A 22,262-nucleotide genomic window follows, 5' to 3' on the forward strand; every position below is an offset into this window, starting at 1 on the left:
CTCTCTGCGTTTTTGCAGGGAACAATAATCAGTTGTAAATGGATACATATGTTAAGTCTGGTGAATTGATACATTGCCAACGCAAAAGTCAAGTTGACATTGTAGAAAATCCAAGCCCTGTTCTTCACGAATAGTCAAATACATTATTTAGACAAAGAATTTCAACACTTGTGGATACAGCTGTGTTAGTTATCATATGTGCAGCACCTTCACAGAAAAAAGCCTCGTGTGTGCCTGTGTGTACACTGCAGTCATTACACAGCTAAGCAATACACAGAACTATTGGCAATTTCTTTTTGTTCTGGATTAGAGATGCTGGAAGAGCACAGCAATTCAGGCAGCATCCGAGGAGCAGTAAAATCGAGGTTTCGGGCAAAAGCCCTTCATCAGGAATAAAGGCAGTGAGCCTGAAGCGTGGAGAGGTAAACTAGAGGAGGGTGGGGGTGGGGAGAAAGTAGCATGGAGTAGGAAATGACCTGGGAGTTGCAGTGGGAGAGGGACGCCGAGATTCTTGTAGAGAGAAGAGAAAAATTTCTTTAAGGCAGGCATCCTTGCAAGAGGATTCGCAGTAGGGTTAAAATCAACGAGGTAAAAGCAATGACTGCAGATGATGGAAACCAGACTGCTGTGCTCTTCCAGTACTCCTTGGATGCTGCCTGAACTGTTGTGCTCTTCCAGCACCTCTAATCCAGAATCTGGTTTCCAGCATCTGCAGTCATTGTTTTTACCTCGTTGATTTTAACCCCACTGTGAATCCTCATGCAAGGATGCCTGCCTTGAAGAAGTTTTCCTTCTCTCTCTACAAGAATCTCAGGGAGTCCCTCTCCCACTGCAACTCTTAGGTCATTTCCTACTCTATGCTACTTTCTCCCCACCCCCACCCTCCTCTAGCTTATCTCTCCATGCATCAGGCTCTCTGCCTTTATTCCTGATGAAGGGCTTTTGCCTGAAACATCAATTTTACTGCTCCTAGAATGCTGCCTGAATTGCTGTGCTCTTCTAGCATCTCTAATCCAGAATCTGGTTTCCAACATCTGCAGTCATTGTTTTTACCTATTTATTTTTGGTGTAGACCAAGGACAGCTGATGCAAAGAATGATGTTCAATGGTGTTTTGTTTATGTAGACAAATCAATCTATTTGTGGGGCAGATTCTTGCTGCTGATCTTCTACAAAAATATGAACTGTCGCAAATAAGAATGGCAAAACTAGTCAAAATGGAAGGAGCTAGCTATCTTGGCTCGCTTCTCAAAGGTGAGATTAGAGGCCAGTTGCTTTCTTATCAAGTAGGCAGTCCAAGAGTGATATTGCACTGACCATAATTTTTCAGTCTTCCCTCTACTTAGAAGAGGTGCTATAAGACTAGAGAGTTGCAAACATCACACACTTGTCCAAAAAAGGCTGTAAGAATAAGCCTAGCAATTTACAGATCAGTCAATTTAGCTTCATGGGAATCTTCTAGAGAAAGTGATTCACACAGGATTAGTAGTCACATGGAAAAAAGTGAGTTGATCAGGAATCCAGCATGGAGTTATAAAGGGGCAGTCATGTTTAGCTCATGAAATCTTTGAAAGCAATAACAGAAGGGGTCAATGAGGGCAACATTGTTGATGTGGTGTACATGGAATTTTAGAAGGTGTTTAATACAGTGCCACACAACAGCTGATGGGTTGAAGGGCCTCTTCTGTGCTGTATGATTCAATGATTCTGTGACAGTTTATGGAATAAAAGCGACAATAGCAATATGGTTACAAAATGAGCTGAGTGATACAAAACAGAGTAGACAGGATTTTTTAGACTACATTTGTAGTGTAGTTAGTTTTGGAACACTTGCTTTTCCTGATACGCATTAATGAAGTACATCTTTGGTGTGTAAGGGATGGTTTCACAGTTTGTGGATGATATGAAACTTGGAGGCATTGTAAACAGTGAGAAGGATGGTAGTCGAACAACAAAAATGGCAGAGGTATGTTGGTGGAATGAGTGGATAGAAGGCAGATGAAGTTGCATGCAAAGATGTGTGTATTGAGGTATTTTGGTAGGAAACGTGGACAGACAATAAAAAAGAAGGCATAGAATTCTAAAGGGGGATGCAGAGCTATCTGGGTGTACATGTGTTGGCAGGAAGAGGATGAATAAGAAAAATATATATTATCCTGGGATTTAGTAATAGGGATGTAGATTACTAAGAGGAAGGGGTTGATGATGAACTTGACTAAGATGTGAATAAGATGTGCTAGACCTCCTCTTTGGAGTGTTGTGTACAATTGTAGGTGCCACACTATAAAAAGGATATGAATGCAATGAAGTTTAGAAGAGATTTACAGGGCTGAGAAACCTTCAGTTACTGGCATAGAGTGGCAAGGTTGGGACCATTTTTTTCTTGAAGAGAAGGCTAAGAGGAGGTCTGTTAGAACATTTTTCAAAATCATGAGAAGACTGAATAAAATAGATAGGGAGAAAATGTTCACACTAGTGAAGGGGATCAAAAACAGGGAGGAATAGAATTGAAGTGATTTACAAAAGAACCAAATGATGAGAGAGAACTTCACACAATGAGTGGCTTGGATCTGAAGGGTCCTCCCCAGAACTCTGATGGAGAAATGTTCAGTTGAGGATTCAAAGAATCTTGTGTCTCTCTTTAAATAATCATTCACTGTTCAGGGGTGTGAGGAAAAATCAGGAGATCAGAAAAATCATCAAATCAGGCTCCTTTGAAGAACCACTGCAGACCCAGTGGACCATGAAGTGTCCATCAATCTGTGACTATCAGAGTTTAGGCACAAAGTCTGTTTCGTAACTATGGATCAGTGTATGGTGGAATGGGGTCTGATGAAATGGCGAGATGTTATTGTGACTGAAAAGTGGATGGTGCATATAATTGAATAATTTGGAATGGCACCTAATGCTCCATTATTCTTGGCAAGGTAACAAGAGGATGTTAAATGATGAAAATTCCTGCTTTAAAGGCAGCTTTCTCTAAAGGTAGTGGCTCTGGTGCCTACTTACACGAGAAGTAATACATTCTCCAGTTGACAATAGATTGTGTGAGGAGAGAAGAGTGCAGTTTCTGACTTGTTGAACTTCCCCACCCAACAATATGGAATTCACTCTTGGGCAATATCATCTGATCAACCTCCTGACGTACATCATTAATCTCATTTTCGGGAATGACACTTTTGAGACTAGGTTTGTCGAGGATGAAAGTTCTCAAAGGTGCAGTTTCTTGATTTTGTTCCTAGTGTCGGGGCTTGTTTTGTCCGATTCCACGTTCACGTAAACCATGTTGCCAGACCTGAAATTCAGCCTTCACCATGCCTCCACTGAATCAAGGTGTGCCATTCCTAACCTGTGAGTTCACCTTTGATGCCTTTTACCTGCACACACCCCTGTCACAAACCTGCAGCAGTTCCTGCAGCATTTCACCCCCATCCTCCACTTGCCCGTTTCTGTACTTGTTTGTGAACTGCTATTTTTTCTTTCGGCTTTTTTACTACTTTCCCCAGATGATTTGTTTATCCTTCTTTCTCCCCGGGCACTTTTTTTAAAAAAACTTCTTGACTTCTCCTTGATTTGAAGAGCACTGTTCAGTAATTCCAGGCCTTTTGATGTCGCAGTTGAGTGCGAACTCCTCCTGTGAAGTCAAAAGAGGGCTATTTAACCCTAGCAGTTCTTAACTGAGACAACCTGTTTGTTGCTGACAGGAATTGAGTGTTTCCCAGAAACCTGTAATTGTTTCATATCAACATCCAGGTAAGGCGCTTATCACAAGGTGAATATTTATATAGGGGCCTATGCCATAATATATAACTCTTTTTTTCAAAAGAAAATATCCATGGGAAAATAAAACCTATAGCCTATTAAGTCAAGTTCTCTAGGAGCAGGGCAAAGTTCTAAAAGCAGAACGAAACAACAGAGCTGAACTACTTGTTTGTTTTAAAGAACTGCTCAGTTTTATCACATATTGCTGCGTTTTATGTGGTCAGCTCGAAAAAAAACAACTTGTATTCCCATGCTGATATTAATCCTACTGCTTTCAAAGCACTGATCCAGTAACCAGCCATTCGTATACATCACCCATATCTGGCTCAATGGTAGCACAGATGCTCAAACTTTAATGACCACAGAAAAGAGGAGAGTGCCATGTCCGTGGGAAACATTGTGAAGGACATAAAGAGAGTTTTATGGTGTGATTCAGATAACAAATGGGGTTGGAAGCAACTATAAGCTTCAGAGTATTGAGGCCACTGGGATATCAGTAAACTGTAATGGTGAACATGTCAAACTTTCATTTCATGTCCATTTAGCCTTTGGGAAATACCCAGTGGTACAATTGGATTATTGATTTTCTGCTTTCAAAATTTGTGTCTGAAGAAGATATTTGGAAGTGGATCACCTGTGGGTATGATACCATTGGTTGCAGGTCAGCTACTAATAGTGGCAGAGTTAACGCAGTACAAGGCAGTGAATTAAATTGGGGCAAAAGCATGAATTCACCCAATCCTGTCAGATATTGAATTTGTGGTCCTCCATGGTGACCCTCTCTGATAACTTAAACAATTTGGACATTGTTCATGTTGTGCAATCAGCAGCAATTGCTCATCTTTGATGATGAGTACTGTCATGGGATGCAAGTGTGTGTGTGTGTGTGTGTATGTAAATAGGAACAATATTGTGCTTACTGTATTGGCTACAGCAAAGGCTCGTTTGTTCTGTGTTCCTGAAGTGGAATCACCAATTTTTGTTGTCAATCTGCACATTGCTGATCAAATCTGTATCTATTTCAGGAACCCTGGTACACGGATTTATGTGTCTCCTTAATTTAGCATTACTGTCCTGATGAGATCTCGGCAGTATAACAGTGCAACAATAAGTTCTTGTGATAATGCAGTTGTCACCCTGTCCAGTTAACGCTTCACAGATACCACCTCCATCACAGCAACAGCAGCATCTTTTACTTCTGGGTTCTCTTGTAACTCTAAACTCTCCTCTAGTCCTCCACTTCGAACTTCTTGTACCTGACCTGTTTTAATCATTTCATCATTGGTGGTCTTGCTTTCAGTAGCTTGGGCCTTAAACTCTGGAATAAACATGCAAAATTACGGATGTTGGAAATCTGAAACAAAAACAGAGCATCAGATCTGTTGTGTACCTCCACCGCTGTCTCCAGTTTTGTCCTGAAATCCCCTCTCAGCATTTCTCTGCCCTGCTATCTCTTTTAAAACCCTGCCTCATTTTAACAAATGTTTGGTTGCCTCTTTTAAATGCTATCTACTTATGTGGCTTGTATCAAACTTGGATGACATTTCTGTGAAGATTTGGGTTATACAGATCCTTCAGCTATAATGTGCGTTTCGTCAGCGCAAATTGGCTGCAGCACATTTGGCGAATTGTGGACATTGATTGGATATTGTAAACTTTCTATTGAACGGGTGAAGTGATTATCTATTAACAATCTTCTACAGCATGATTTTCTATTAGCGATTTTCTACAGTGGTTTGCCATAGCGTGAAGTTGTAGAGGAACACAACTGTTGCGTTATAGCAGAACAATCTGTATTGCAATGTTCAAGACACTATAAATGCCAGTTGCTATTTTAGTGCCTCTCATTACTTTTCATTCTGATGAATTTGCTCCTCTTTCTATCTGGATTTGATACTCCTCACTGAAAAGCAGATGCAAATTGAACTGCAGCCAGAGCTTGCACGTATGAGTAGTGTTAGAGCTGAAGAACTTCAGAAACTACAAGGTTGACACACCTTCCTGGTAAGCCTGCTTCTTACCAGTCATTGACTTAGAGCAATTTGTAGATATTTTTGTAGCAACCTGTTATTACATCTCTTTGGAGCCGGTGGGACTTGAACCAAGGACCCCGCCTCAGATATAAGGACACTATCACTGCACCAAACATTTTATTCATGTTTTACGACTTGCCCTGCTAGATGTATTTTATCTTGTAGTGATGGGTGAATTTATAGGTACTTGCTTCTTGTATTTCTTCCAACTTTCTAAAGGATTGAAGGTGATAAGAGTTGAAGAGCAATTTTGATATTTAGATTGAAAGAAAAAATCGAATTTGTTTTTCTAATAGAAGGCAGTCTTGGAGCTAAGGAGATGTTTCACTTTTGTTAGTAAAATGGATGAGGTCAGCATAAGTAAGAACTTCTGTCCAGTTCATTAGTTTGAGTGAGGAATTAGAATGGAATAATAACGGTTCAATCTTGAAATTTGTCCCCCGCTAAAAATATAGCAATTGTAATATGTAGAAATTTGAATTAATCCTGATAAAATTGGAATACTGAAGGTCATTAAATTCTTTGTTAAACTCCTTGTGGTATGCAGTGATGCCGGTCAGGCATTGAAGAAGACTACCTTCAGTATTTTAATAATTTCTCAACAAAACAAACACTTAAAATATTCATTATATTGTCTGCTCTCATGCTTAGATCGGGAAGGCAAGACACAATTATGCGGGGCGAGCAGGGGTTTTACAGAATGTTTTAACGCATTTCTTGTCAGCCCTTCATCAGAGAACCATGGATGTGAGATGAACAAGATATGCCTTATGAAATGTCATCGTGATCAGTGTATTTCAAATTAGTCAGTTCTTTCCCGCGTCTTAACTAGCATTGATCCTTTCTTTAGCTTAAGTACACATGATGTCCCCCAGATCCCTTAAGAAATATCACTATCTAGACTTTTCAGTAGTTTATTTTTACATGTACTTAATTCCACATTTGCTTCTCCTCTACTCATAGCCTACTTCAGTCCTTTCCAGCAGATTTATAACTCTGTAATCATCCCTATATAGTTCCTTGGCTTTGAAGAATTCCTAGAATTCAGAGCAGAAAAAAAGCTACACAACAATTGCTTGAGCTGGTTCAGTGATGACAACAGTAATGACTGCCATCCATCTTTAGAACTGAAGCTTAAGCAAGAACTGTAAATAAAAGCACTGTCTCAAAGTTTCCCCTTCAATTATAGAAGCAAGGACAGCAAAACAATATTTTTGTTTTTGAATCTGTTCTGGATGCTTGTAAGACATTGTTATGCAAAATGTTTAAAGTAGCAGTACCCAGTTGAATTTAGGTTTTGTTAATGTTGCTAGATGAATTCCTTTCTTGAACTGCAAAAAAAAATGTTCAGCTCATCTGAGAATGTTGACTTAAGTGCTTTGAGACCATAGTAACCAAACAAAATAACTAACTTTGAAGAAATTAATTCATAGAATCCCTACAGTGTAGAAACAGGCCTTTCAAACCAACAAATCCACACCGACCCTCTGAAGAGTAACCCACCCACACCCATTCCCCCTGACTAATTTACCTAGCCAACACATCTCTGGACACGATGGGTAAATTAATATAATCAATTCATCTAACCTGCACGTCTTTGGATTGTGGGAGGAGACCAGAGCACCCGAAGGAAATCCGTGCAGACATGGGGAGAATGTGCAAATTCCACACAGGCAGTTGCCTGAGGCTGGAATTGAACCCAGGTCCTTGGCACTGTGAGGCAGCAATGCTAACCACTGAGCTACCGTGCCGTGAAATTGTCACTATTTCAAAATATATTGGAAATGAATCAGCAAATAAAAGGCTTTCTCATCTTGAACACTTTCAGACGTTTCTAGAATGAGTAAGAATTGGTAATCTGTTGGCCCACCCTTCAGTGATAAAGTGTTTCCAACAGCAGGTAACCTTTCCAATGTGCTTGAAGGGCAAGATGTTAGTTATTTGATCACACAGCTGTGAAAACTGAATGGTCAAACGGCTGATTTGCAGCTTGCTCTTTCCAAGGGAGTGGGGGGTAATAGGTGAGTTAGCTGCATTGTCAGTGGATGTTCACTCAGTAAAATATTGTTTTCAACGTGGATTTTTGTCCCATAATCCGGGTTACATCAAAAGAGAACATTGTGCTTTCACAACCTTGGGGTTTTCAATAAAAGTTTTACAACCATTGTAGCCTTACCAGATTGGCTGTCATACTGGCTTAGATTATGTTCTTGGCTCTACTGAATCTCTACAGAGAATCTTTTGATTCAGAGTCAAGAGTACCACCAAATGAGTCATTGTTGATATCTGCTGGTCTCACCTGATAGTAACCTGCAGAGTACCTGGGGTAGATTTTCATTGCAAGGGTGAGAGTCTGATACTCTGATGAATTTGAAGTCCTCGCCTGACCCTCAAGTTGCATCACACGTGTGACACAATCTTTAAATGACCTTATTGGCCTGGAGGCAGGTTGATACTGAGGGAAGTGGGAGCTATCCATCTGCTGTCAACAGCATAGAGAGCCGGCAGTCATGTTGGGTGTAGTTGCTACCCTGTCAATCTGAGCAGGCAGCTTTTCGGAAGGCCGGGAGGACTGAATGAAGTTGACAACAGACATGCATGACAAGACAACAGCCACCATTTGTGCTAACTTTATTTGGCCACACAGATTCCCCTCTCAAGTATCACCAGACAAGTTCATTTGGGCTCTGGCAAACTCAACAGATATGTACAAGACCGTTCCATCATCTTAGAAAAAGTGTTGATGAATTCTTTATCATTTTGGACAAGACCCTTCATCCAGATGCCTTTTAAATGTTGTAATTGTACCAGCCTCCACCACTTCCTCTGGCAGCTTGCTGCATACACGTGTCACCCTTTGCATGAAAATATTGCCCCTCGGGTCCCTTTTAAATCCTTTCCCTCTCACCTCAAACCTATGTCCTCTAATTTTGGTCTCCCCTACCTTGGGAAAAATTCACGCTATCCATGCCCCACATGATTTTATAAGCCTCTGTAAAGTCACCCCTCAGTCTCTGATGCTCCAAGGAAAACAGCCCCAGCCTATTCAACGTCTTCCTATAGCTCAAACCCTCCAACCCTGGCAACATCCTTTTTTGAACCCTTTCAAGTGGTGACTGGTTGTTTTTTTCCCCATTTTGAATGAGAATTGGCTGAGGGGCCTGTCTTTGCTGAAGCTGTGGTAACTGACTTTGTCATTGTAGCTGAGGGCTGCTCAAAGGCTGGAAGGCCTCCGGTTTCCTGTTCAATAAAGAATCTCTGTATCTGAGTCGTTGTTGCTAGTTAGTGGCCATTAGTAGCCCACAATGCATCTGGGACCCAAAATAATGGCTGCTCCTTTTTCCTACCCATGGATTGAAAATTTAGGCTTGCATTCTGTAGAGAACAAATACAAAGGATCTGCATGGTCAGTGTCCTGACATGATTTGTTTCCACCATACCATTTGAGACTTTCTTTCAAATCACAAAAAGTTCATTTTAAAAAAAAGAGTTCATTCATGGGATATGGGTATCACTAACTTGACCAGCATTTATTGCCCACTCTACTTGCCCTCGAGTGGGAGGTGGCGGTGAGTGACCACGTTGAACTGCTGCAGTACTTGGGTTGCAGGTACATTCACAGTGCTGTTAGGGAGGAAATTCCAGGATTCTGACCCAATAACAATGAAACGAATATTTCAAAGTCAGGATGGTGAGTGGTTTGAAGGCGAACCCTTCAGGTGGTTGTGCTCCCATGTATCTGCTGCTGTCGTCCTTCCAAACGCTAAAGGTCACAGGTTTGGAAGGAGCTATGGGGAGAAGTCTTCACGAGTTGCTGTCTTGGATCTTGTCGATGATACACACTGCTGCCAGTCAATGGGGTATCAGTTGTGTTGGCCGCTTTGACCTGGATGCTGTGAAGTTCCTTGCGTGTCGCTGGAGCTGCATTCATTCAGACAAGTGGAAAGTATTCTATTACACTCCTTACTGGAATCTTGCATATATTGGATTTGTATTGGGGAACAGGAAATTCGCTATTCACCATAGAAGACACAGAGTGGTGGTGGAGGATTGTTTTTCAGACTGGAGGCCTGTGACCAGTGGAGTGCCCCAAGGATCGGTGCTGGGCCCTCTACTTTTTGTCATTTACATAAATGATTTGGATGCGAGCATAAGAGGTATAGCTAGTAAGTTTGCAGATGACACCAAAATTGGAGGTGTAGTGGACAGTAAAGAGGGCTACCTCAGATTATAACAGAATCTTGACCAGATGGGCCAATGGGCTGAGAAATGGCAGATGGAGGTTAATTCAGATAAATGTGAGGTGCTGCATTTTGGGAAAGCAAATCTTAGCAGGACTTATACACTTAATGGTAAGGTCCTCGGGAGTGTTGCTGAACAAAGAGACCTTGAAGTGCAGGTTCATAGCTCCTTGAAAGTGGAGTCTCAGGTAGATAGGAAAGTGAAGAAGGTGTTTGGTATGCTTTCCTTTATTGGTCAAAGTATTGAGTACAGGAGTTGGGAGGTCATGTTGCGGCTGTACAGGACATTGGTTAGGCAACTGTTGGAATATTGTGTGCAATTCTGGTCTTCTTCCTATCAGAAAGATGTTGTGAAACTTGAAAAGGTTCAGAAAAGATTTACAAGGATGTTGCCAGGGTTGGAGGATCTAAGCTACAGGGAGAGGCTGAACAGACTGGGGCTGTTTTCCCTGGAGCGTCGGAGGCTGAGGGGTGACCTTGCAGAGGTTTATAAAATCATGAGGGACATGGATAGGATAAATAAAGTCTTTTCCCTTGGGTGAGGGAGTCCAAAACTAGAGGGCATAGGTTTAGGGTGAGAGGGGAAAGCTATAAAAGAGACCTAAGGGGCAACATTTTCACGCAGGGGGTGGTACGTGTATGGAATGAGCTGCCAGAGGATATGGTGGAGGCTGGTACAATTGCAACATTTAAGAGGCATTTGGATGGGTATATGAATAGGAAGGGTTTGGAGGGATATGGGCCGGGTGCTGGCAGGTGGGACTAAATTGGGTTGGGATATCTGGTTGGCATGGACAGGTTGGACCGAAGGGTCTGTTTCCACGCTGTACAAATCTATGACTATGACTATAATTCCTAGTATCTAACTTGTTATTAAAACCACAGATTTTGTGTGGCTAAGCTATTTCAGTTTTTTTTTGGCAATGGTAAACCAAAGTTTTGGTAGTGATTAATTCAGCAATGGCAGAGTTGAAGGATGATGTCAAGATTCTCTCTCTATTGGAGGTGGTCATTGACTGGTAGTTGTATAGTATGAGTTGTGCCAGCAGCAGGAAGTGTGGAAGCGTCGGGCAGAGGCTGTCGTGAGATCACAATGATTGGAGATGCTGGTGTTGGACTGGGGTGGACAAAGTTAAAAATCACACAATACCAGGTTATAGTCCAACAGGTTTAATTGGAAGCAGTAGCTTTCGGAGCACTGCTCCTTCATCAGGTGGTTGTGGAGTATACAATTGTATGACACAGAATTTATAGCAAAAGTTTACAGTGTGATGTAGCAAGGTTACGGATTTGGACAGTTGCTTTACCCAAAACACTACCTGGGTCTTGTCTCCCACCCATGCTCCTCCTCTAACCAAACGTTCTATGCATCGGTTGGTAAGGTAGTAAGTATTTTCTTTCATGTTTCATTTTTTCAACAGTCTATTTGGGAATTTAGAATAGTAGGAATGGAGGTTAGGGCTGTTGAATGATACTCCTGCAGTACGTGGGAGGTAAGGGTCACCTCTAATGTCCCTGCTGACTTCATTTGTGCAGAGAGCACTCAACTCCAGTTTCTCGAGAACCGTGTCAGGGTACTGAAGCTGGATGAACTTCGGATCATTCAGGAGGCAGAGGACATTATTGATAGAAGTTACAGAGAAGTATTTACTCCATAGCTGCGTGAAGAATGTGGATGGGTTACTGTCAGGGGTAGGAAATAGAACTGGTAGGCAGTCCAGGGATCTCCTACGGTGGTTCCCCTCAACAACAAGTATACCATTTTGGATACTGCTGGGGGGAGTGACCTACCTGGGGTAAGCAATGGGACACAGGCCTCTGGGGCAGAGACTGTCACTGTTGCTGAAACTGGAAGGGGGGAGAGGAGCAGAGCTTTAGTCTTTGGGGACTCCATAGTTAGGGAGACAGATAGGAGGTTCTGTGGGAACGAGAGAGACTCCTGTTTGATTTGTCGCCTCCCAGGTGCCAGGGTTCATGATGTCTCTGATCGTGTTTTCAGGATTCTTGAGGGGAAGGGGGAGCAGCCCCAAGTCATGGTCCACATAGACACCAGCGACATAGGTAGGAAGAAAGGTGAGGATCTAAGGCAGAAATTCAGGGAGCTGGATTGGAAGCCTAACACTATGGGCAACTTAGCATGGCCAGTTTACTGGACTTGCACAACTTGTGGATTGTGGAGGAAACCGGAGCACCTGGAGGAAACCCACGCAGACGCGGGGAGAATGTGCAAACTCCACACAGACAGTCACCCGAGGCAGGAATTGAACCCGGGTCCTTGGCGCTGCGAGGCAGCAGTGCTAACCAATGTGGCACCGTCCCATCAATAAGGTAGTTGAATTTGCAGCATGGGTTGGTAACTGAGATTTCAATGTTGTGGCCATTTCAGAGACATGACTAGAGGAAGGACAGGAAGAGGAAGGACAGATTCTGGGATTTAGATGTTTCGGCAAGTACAGAGAAGATGGTAAAAGAGGCAGGGGGTGTGACATTGTTAATCAAGGGTAGTATTCCAGCAGCTGAGAGAACGTTGAGGACTCATCCACTGAGGTTGTTTGGGGCCACTGCTGTTTGTCATTTTGATAAATGATCTGGATCTGGGCATAGAAGGATGGATTAGTAAATTTGCAGATGACGCTAAGGCAGAGTTGTGGATAGTGCTGAAGGATGTTGTTGGTTACGGAGGGACATAGATTGTTGTGAAAATTAAATTGACTTGACTCAACTGTTCGCAAGAGCAAAGAAAGGAGCTTTATTTAAATTCTTGAGGAGCCATTGGAGATTTCCTTTCTCTGATATCAGCCTCAGCCTTCCACATGTTGTAAGCACTCCAATTCACAGGTTCTATTTTTCCCTTCCTTTTCTCCTTCTCTCTCTCCTCCAACCTCAACCTCCATATTTCCAGCTGTCTTTTACTAAAACTTCCTCTCTTCGGAAAACCACATTTCTTGATCCACAATTCTAACTGTTTTACAGACTCTGGGCTGTAATTATTTTGCACGTATTGTATTTTTGGTTGGCCATTCCAAGTCCTGTGTGGACTCTCCTTTTTTTTGCTCTTGCCATAGCCCATTTTTAGTGTAACTGGAAAAGTGTTCAGCTCTCTCTTGTGGTACCGTAATCTTTTTCCTTTTACTTGCTTTCTTACCTCTGGAGATCCCCTCTCGCATTGGGCATGTCCGCCTCAATGCCTTGGTTTTCGTAAACCAAGAAACCAGGTACCCGGTATATTTTTGGCGAGTCCAACTCAGCTAGTGGTGGTTTCAAGTCTAAAACCATCTTTACACTTGCTGTCTCCTAAACATTCTAGAGACGGCAATCCCCTTCCCTTGGGATTTGCTCTAATACCACTCGAGTTCACTGAACCCTTTTCCTGCTGTATTTATTCTCTTAGAATGAGTCTCTATGTAGGAATACTTAAGCCACGACTCTTACCCTGACCCTGTTCGATTCGAGCCCCAGTGCTAGGGCGATCCACAGATTCCCAGCCCCCTCATGCAAAAGGGCCAATTCAGCACTCGAGATAAAATGAAAGACCTTCATGGTGCTGATGCCTAAGCCTCCCAGGAATCTTCAGAATCTCACCCAGTCACGGGGTCCTGGATGAACCCCCAATTTACTGTCGTGGAAATTAAATCAACTTAACTCAACTGTTAGCAAGAGCAAAGAAAGGAACTTTATTTAAATTCTGTAGAATTGACCCAGTACATTCAGCTTGCTGCCTCAATATAAGGGGTACCTGAGTATTACTCAGATACTTGTCTTATACTGTTTGTTATCACACTCTCAAGGGCAAAGACCGGGAAAAGTCAAGTTGTTATTCTCTCATCCCTTGGTCTTGGACATAACAGTTCTTCAGCTTTCACTGAGTTCGACTGTCACCAGGTCAAGTTGAATGTTTACAAAATTTGCACAGACACAAGCTGGCTACAAACCGTAGCTAGATATTGTTTACGAAGTTCAGCACAACATTGAATTTTGGAAAAGCATTCTTTTTCAAATTTCACAGTAAATGTAACATTTCTTAATTTTCCATTACATAAATAAGATGCAGAGCTGGGCTGAGAAATGGCAAATGGAATTTAATGTGGAAAGGTGTGCGGTAGTTCACTTTGGAAGAAGTAACAGGATCACAGAATATTGGGCTAATGGTAAAATTTTTGGCAGTATAGATGAACAGAGAGATCTCTGTGTCCAGGTGCGTAAATCCCTGAAAGTTGCTACCCAGGTTGTTAGGAAGGCAGACAGTGTGTTGGCATTTATTGGTAGGGGGATTGAGTTTCAGAGTCACGAGTTCATGCTCCAGTTGTACAAGACACTGGTAAGGCAGCAGCTGGAGTGTATTGCATGCAGTTCTGATCACCACATTATAGGAAGGATGTGGAAGCTTTGGAAAGGGTTCAGAGGAGATTTACTAGGACATTGCCTGGTATGGAAGGAAGGTCTTACGAGAAAAGGCTGAAGGAACTGAGGCTGTTTTCATTGGAGAGAAGAAGGTTGAGAGGTGACTTAATCGAGACGTATAAGATAATCAGAGGGTTAGATAGCGTGGACAGTGAGAGCCTGTTTCTTCGGATGGTGAAGGCTAACGTGAAGGGACATAACTTTAAATTGAGGGGTGATAGATTTTGGACAGATATTAGGGGTAGTTTCTTCACTCCGAGAGTAGTAGGGCCTTGGAACAGCCTGCCCACAACAGTATTAGACTCGCTGACCTTAAGGGCATTGGACATACATATGGATAATAATGGAATGGTGTAGCTGGGCATCAGATTATTTTCACAGGGCAGCACAACATCGAGGGCCGAAGGGCCTGTACTGCGCTGTAATGTTCTATGTTCTGTGAATACTACTATCCAATTACAAGTCAAAGCCTGGCTATTATCCAGGTCTTGCTGCATTTGAATACTGACAGCTTCAGTATCTGAGGAGTCATGAATGGTGCTGAGCATCGTGCAGTCATCAGTGAATATCCCCACTTCTGACCTTGTGATGGTGGGAAGGTCATTTATGAAGCAGTTGAAGATGGTTGGGCCTAGAACATAATCCTGAGAAACTCCTGCAGAGATGTCCTGGAGCTGAGATGATTAACCTCCCACAAACTCAAATGTCTTCCCTTGTGCTGGGCAAGATTCCAATCAGCAGAGAACTTTCACCCAGTTCCCATTGACTCCAGTTTTGCTCCTTAATACAATACTTGGTCAAATACTGCCTCGATGGCATGGTTAGTTACTCTCACCTGCCCTCTGGAATTCAGGTCTTTTATGGCCCAATGCTGTCATCAGGTAACGGAGTTCGGAGGCAGTGGCTGGATCCCAACAATCATCATTTTGATCAGGTTTATTTGCCAGTGCCACTGATAGCACTGTCTACAACTTTTTCCATCACTTTGCCAATTGGCTAGAGTGGCTTTGTCCTGCTTTTATGTATAGGACATACCTGGGCAATTTTCCACATTGTTGAGAAGATGCCAATGTTGTAGCTATATTGGAACGGCTTGGCTAGGGATGCAGTGAGTCCTGGAGCACAAGTCTTCAGTACTATTGCTGAAGTGTTGACAGGGCCCAAGATTTTTCCAGTGTCCAGTACCTTGAGCCGTTTTGTGATATCACAGGGAGTGTTCCAGGCATGCCCTGGCACTTCTCTTGAACCAGGCTCAATCTGCCAGCTTGATGGTAATGGTAGAATGGGCAAATGTTTTAGATTATGATTGAAGAGAACTTTGCTGCGATGGTATCCATGAGATGCTGTGGGCCCAGTTTTCTGTTGCTCTATCTGATTAAAAGTTTTATCCCATTTATTTTGGGAGGAGGGTATCCTAACTGCAAAGATGGGAACTTAGTCTCCACAACAACGACTGTGCGCTGGTTATGATATCGTGGATAGATGTATCTGCAATATTTAGCTCAAACAGATTATTCCTCCTTGTTGCTTCCTTCACCATCTGCCACATGTGCTATCAAATATGACTGCTGTGAAAAGTCACCAGAGTCCTTCTAGACCTATCCTCTCATTAGGGAGAGATGACTGGTGGTGGTCTAACCTGAGCGTCGCTACTCCTCCGGTGAGGGGAGACATTGAGAAGGAGAATCTTTCATGATAATCTCAACAGGCGAGGAAATTGCGCTCATACTATTGGCACCCCTCTGCATTGGGAACCAGCTGTCCAGCTAACTGATCCACAATAACAGCAGCATTCATATGGAGTTATTAATTGGGAAGAAAGCTTCATAGAAGCAGAATCAAAATGGTCTGAATGCTGATGCCATTGCATTCACGTGTGGAACTGCGGAATCTTTGAATGATATGTTTTATCATATTTAGTGCAGAAAGAAGACAGTTGGCAGCATTAGTGAAGATTATGTGTTCTCGTCCATCATTCTTAACCATCTGCACCTTTCACCTCTGAAGAATGTGCAAGTTCACTATAGGTAGAGGTATGTGCCAAGAAATCTCTGGGGATCTGCTCTCTCTTCTCCATAATTAGCTCAGCACTCAGGCTGGGTTTCCCTTGCAACTCTGGCTCCATCAAACTTATTTGGCCAGAGCAGCTTCCAGGGAGTTCCCAACCTTTTAGCTTTGTGCACCTGTAATAAATGTGTCAGAAAAGAATTACTGCACAGCTGCTAGAAAGGGTTACCTTTTGAAAGGTTCCGTGCGTGTAACTAGATTATGGGAGAAATATCTGAGTTAGTATTAACTGACAATGTTCTTTATGATGCAGAGTTTTGACAATGTAGAGATGCTGCCTTTGCCCTCCAAGACTTTAAGGTCGTTTTCTTTTTTTTTGTAACATAGCACTTTGCCCGCACGATAATGGACAGGATGTAGCAGTGTGCCATAGCTGTCCAAAAATTGGCAACGAGTTTGAGAGTGTTGAAGCACAAATATCACGTGTACTGGAGTTGGAAGTTTGGTATTGAGATACAACCGCAGTACAGAATGAGATTCCAATGTTTTGAGGGCCACGTCCCTGCTCTAACTTAGAACATCCTGGATTTACCTTGATCAGCAGCATATTCTCTTCATAATGAGCACTGAAAACAAACTGCACAACAGTGGCAAGCAGCTATGTTTCATGAAGGATCATGACCATCTTGCACCATCGGATGGAAACACAGGTGGTTACCTATAGTTCAAGGGTAACCAGCCCACAGGTTTGGGATAAAGTGTGGTAAGGCCTCCATGAACTCTCCGTGGTCAGGGAGTTGTCGGCTTTATTCCACACTTGACCGTAGTCATTTAGTCAACTGAGATAATTGATTCCCATGCATATGATAGGAAAGCAAACCTGTCATTCCTCCAGTAATGAGCAAAGTCGTATCATAACATGTTTTAATTTATGTTCATATTAAAATATTTTATGGAATAATATAAAAATTTTAAAACCGGTTCAATGTAAGGTAACTAAATTGCCTTTTATTTATTTATTGACTGTTTTACCATGACGACTAAGAGTGATATTGGTCATAAGGTCAAAAGTCACACAACACCAGGTTATAGTCCAACAGGTTTATTTGAAATCACAAGTTTTTGTAGCGCTGTCCCATCGCCAGGTGAAGTGAAGAGAGCACCCAGCACAGACTTTATAATCAGAGAGATCAAAAGATCATACAAATGTTGTGAGTGGACTATCGATAGGCCATATAATAGATCTCGGCAGGTGATCAACAGTGTCATAGTGCCAGTAAAGTGTCAACAACTAAATAACAAGTGACAGGATGAACTACATTCTGGTTAATTGAGGCATGGAGATAATTACAAAGAAATTAATACTAAGGTGGTGCTGGAGACAAACCAAATGACTGGCATAACATGCTAGGTATAACAGTTTCTTGCAAATCGTGGTAACAATCTGAGTTGCCAATGTAGACCCAGCAGCAATTATGGTCCAACTTGCTGGCCTTTCTATAGAACTAGGTGCTTTCCACCATCATCTTTTCCCTGCTATTTTAAGGTACTACATTTGTTGATTCTGAACGTGTCTGCAGTATTTACATATTTGACTACTCTAAAAGGGAAGTGATGCTGAAAATATCTCCAGCCCAGAGTCTGGGTGGGGTAATTTGCTTGGTTTGTTTGAGTTTGCCCACTCGAAGCTGTCACAGTTGCCTAAGCAACATCGAATCTGCTTTCACTGACACACAAGATTTGTATGCTATGCTACATTGGCCCTCATTAAAATGATAATGCAAATGAGCTTGGAAGGGGTTAAGGAGTTCATTGGCACACATTGCTTCCTTCCTAGCTTAGACTAAAGTTTATAGTGGAGAAAAATATGTTTACTGAAAGGAATCCTGTTTATTTGGTTTAATTCTGCCAATGTTTGAAAGTATTGAAGCATTTCTGTGAAATGGCTCCACAGGTGCTCATTCCAGTTTTCACCCAGTTGGCCATTTTGCACAATTTTTGAGTCTTTCTGGAAAGTTATTTGGCTGCAGGGACCATTCCAGCTGGAAGCAGCCTTATTCTGACCTGGTGGCAGTGGATAATTCTTCAGAAGAGGATAATCTAAGTAATTCTAACAGGATGCCTAGGTGATCGTAAGGTTACAAGATAGCTGTAGATGAGGAAAGCCGTTTGGTTCATTTGTTCTAGAAAGATCTGAATCTCAACTGTTTCTAACATCCATGTGTATTTTTTAACAAAATCCAGAACTTTGTAACACTACTGCTTCAGTTTGCATCCTGTTCCAGAGATGTGTTTGTTTTTCCCCTTTGCAGAGAGGCCACTTTGATCTGCGTCTCACTGTTCTCCAATCCTACCTTGTACTCAGAAGCCAGCTTCCATTTAACTATTTTCCCTCCATTCTTCTTCACCATTTTGTTTTCTCTGCTCCTCACGATGCGTTGGATTATAGGAAAAATCTCCTACCTTTATCTGTTCTTCACATGGTAAGACCAACCTTTGGCACTGGAAGAGGCATCATAGACCACATTTACTTCAAATCTGCACATTTTGCAGCAGAAGGTAGAGGACAGGGAAATTACTGAACCCATCATGTCAACCAACAAACCAAACTAGGGATACTGAGGTTGCATACACCACCTCTAAAGACAAAGTCACCGTAGTCCTAGCAGACCACAGGCTGTTCGTGCCTCAGGTGAGGGGAGAGGTTGGGAAGGAATGGTTTTCATGGTAACCTCAGCCAGTGTACGATTTGAACCCATATTGTTGGCATCACTCTGCATTGCAAACTAGCTATCCAGCCAACTGAGCTAACTGATACCCCCCCCCACCCCCCCCAAAGCATATAAAATCTCTACTACTGAGGCCAACCAATATGATACAGACCAGGAATGTAAACTGAGCTTTCTTTATTTTTTTAAAATCCAGTTAATTATTCCAATCTGAGGAGGGGGGAGGAAAGAAGATGGTCTACAAAGTTTATCGTAATTATTGTGTGTGTGTGTGTGTGTGTGAGTGAAAGCTGTGTCCCATTTTTTTTAAGAAGAAAGGCTAAGCTAGGCTGAAGTTTTGCTGAGCTGAGTTGCAAATTTGACCATAGGAACAGTGTAGAAATGTGGAGGCCATGACAAACTTCATTTCCCATTATGAGTCATAATTAGGATCAGATGACCGTTTGTGCAACACTGCGTTTCACAATGTAGCATTAACTGCAGAACATCTCGATGCTTTTAATTCTTGGGGAAGTTCTGTAGCCCTTCTCTCAATTCTGAATTTGGTTTTGTTCCCTCAGACTGCTTGAGCGTCCTCCTTGTTCCCTGGTGAAGGTGCTGCCGCTTAGCTGGTTCACGGTTTAGTTGGCACTTGTTGCCTCTTCGTTGACCTATTGCCATTTGGCAAACCTTCATGCAAGGGGCCTGCTCTGAATACTGAAAGTCTATTCTGCCCGGGGGCTGGCCATATGGAGCATGGAGTCATAGAGATGTATAGCATGGGTGTAGACCCTTTGGTCCAACTTGTCCACAATGACCAGATATCCTAAATTAATCTAGTTCCATTTGCCAGTGTGTGGCCCATGTCCCTCTATACTCTTCATATTTGTGTACCCATCCAGGTGCCTTTTAAATATTGTTATTGTACCAGCCTCCACCACTTTCTCTGGCAGCTCATTCCATACACATACCACCCTCTGTGTGAAAAGGTTGCCCCTTAGGTCCCTTTTAAGTTTTTCCCCTCTCATCCTAAGCCTATACCCTCTAGTTCTGGACTCACCCATCCTGTGGAAAAGACCTTGTCTATTCACTCTATTCATGCCACTCTTGATTTTATGAACGTCTACAAGGTCACTCCTCAGCCTCTGAAACTTCAAGAAAAATATCCTTAGTCTATTCAGCTTCTCCCTGTAACTCAAACCTACAAACCCTGGCAACATCTTTGCAAAGCTTCTCTGAACCCTTTCAAGTTTCATAACATCCTTCCTGTAACAGGAAAAGCAGAAATGCACACAAGTAACCTAACCAATGTCCTGTATAGTCGCAACATGACTTCCCAACTCTTATACTCAATGCTCTGACCAATAAAGGAAAGCATACTAAATGCCGCCTTCACTATCCTAACTGTGAGTCTACTTTCAAGGCACTATGAACCTATACTCCAATGTCTTTATTCAGCAACACTCCCCATGACCTTACCATTAAGTGTATAAGTCTGACTTGCCTTTCCAAAATGCAGCACCAATTTAAATTAAACTCCATCTGCCCACTCCCTGGCCCACAGGTCCATTTGATCAAGGTGCCATTGTATTCTGAGGTAACCTTGGCAGGCCCCTACACCACCATTTTAGTGTCATCTGGAAACCTACTAACCATACCTACTATGTCATCATACCTGACCTACACGTGATCCGTTGTGGCAGGGAACTCTCAAGTTAGAGCCAAAGACAGTTGTTTTTGCAGCTAACAATGAGACATCAGAATGGTGTATTGCTTCCCTGGTGTCAATCAAGAATATCTCTGAAAGGGTGTATAATATTCTCAAAGGGGAAAGGGACCAGCACATAGGAAGAGAAAATGATGAGGTTCTGAGGAGAGAATTCAACAAATTAGGCAGGAATTTAGAAAGGTCCTTGAGGGTGATCGTAGGAATAGGAGGATAGAATAGATGAAAGTGTGGTGTGCTGGTGTAGGGGAGAAGGGTTCACATTTTTTGGATTATTGGAATCTCTTCTGCGTAAGTGTGACCTGTACAAAAAGGATGGATTGCTAGAGCTGCTCGGGAGGATTTCAAGGTGGTGGGTGGAGAGGGGTGGGGTGGTTGCCAGGGAGACAGTGAGAAGAGAGATCAGTTCGACACTTGTGTAGTCGGAAAAGGAGCAAGTGAGCAATGTAATGATGATCAGATAATCTGTTTTAGTGAATATTAATTGAGAAATAAATTCTGGCCAATGTAACTGTTCTTTTTTATTCAAAATAGTGCCATAGTATATTTTTAGACCCACACAAATGTGAGCGTTGTGGAGCTTAGGTTTAACATGCCATTTCAGAATCCATTTTGTTTTTGAGACTGCAGCACATCCTCAGTACTGCTGTTGAATTGTTCGCCCTGGACTATGTTCTCAAACCTCTGGTATGGGACTTGAACCCACAACCTTCTGACTTAGTTCAAAGAACAGCCTATTACTTATGATTAGATTGGATAACTGTAAATTTAAGTACCTAGAAATCTGTGAGTCACTTCTTTGAGCTGCAATATTGACAGTGTTTCACAGAATGGACAGCACTGTGAATCACATCAACCTGTGTCACTCCAAATAAAACTGCACAACATGGCCACACACCATAAAATGCAGGATTTTAGTTCTCCTCTAACTCATTACCACCACACAATCCATGTGCCAATCCAAAGCTGCAAACAACTATTTAGTGGAACTATATTACCCTGTAATACATTTTCTCCCTTGTTTACAATTGGCAGTGAATTTGACATGTCTAATTTCACATAGAACACAGAGGGAAAAAAAATAACCTTTTAACGACCACCTTGTTGGATTAATGCAGGGGAATGTACAATTGGCAGAAAAATCGGTTTTGGATAATGGTGGAGTTAATTACACTCCACAAAATCACTTCTTCATCATCATTACAGCAAGGAGAAACCCATTGGTATAATGGTGGAACCACTGAGACTCTGCTATGATTCAGTAGCAGGAAAACATTGCAAACTATTGCTGGTGCAATTTATACAAGCCATTTCCTTTGAATTTTCTGTAATGATGATGATCCATCTTCAGATTATAAAGGAAATAAGCAGCCAGTTTTATAATC

At 42.2% G+C, this 22,262-nt stretch overlaps 1 protein-coding gene across 9 annotated transcripts in view; it reads left to right on the plus strand.

Annotated features, from left to right (window-relative positions):
* The window catches only part of elf1 (E74-like ETS transcription factor 1), a 269,290-nt gene that overhangs the window by 192,934 nt on the left and 54,094 nt on the right, over nt 1–22,262 (plus strand). Inside the window, exon 1 of one of the 9 annotated variants that reach the window (XM_060832626.1) lies at nt 3,734–3,752. The exons of the other annotated variants lie outside the window; for them this stretch is intronic. The gene's annotated coding sequence lies outside the window, so the exon portion shown is untranslated. Of the gene's footprint in view, nt 1–3,733; nt 3,753–22,262 lie in introns of those variants that run through there. 9 annotated transcript variants of the gene reach the window in all.

Source organism: Hemiscyllium ocellatum, chromosome 11 (genome assembly GCF_020745735.1).
Source record: "Hemiscyllium ocellatum isolate sHemOce1 chromosome 11, sHemOce1.pat.X.cur, whole genome shotgun sequence".
Classification (NCBI taxonomy): Eukaryota; Metazoa; Chordata; class Chondrichthyes; order Orectolobiformes; family Hemiscylliidae; genus Hemiscyllium; species Hemiscyllium ocellatum.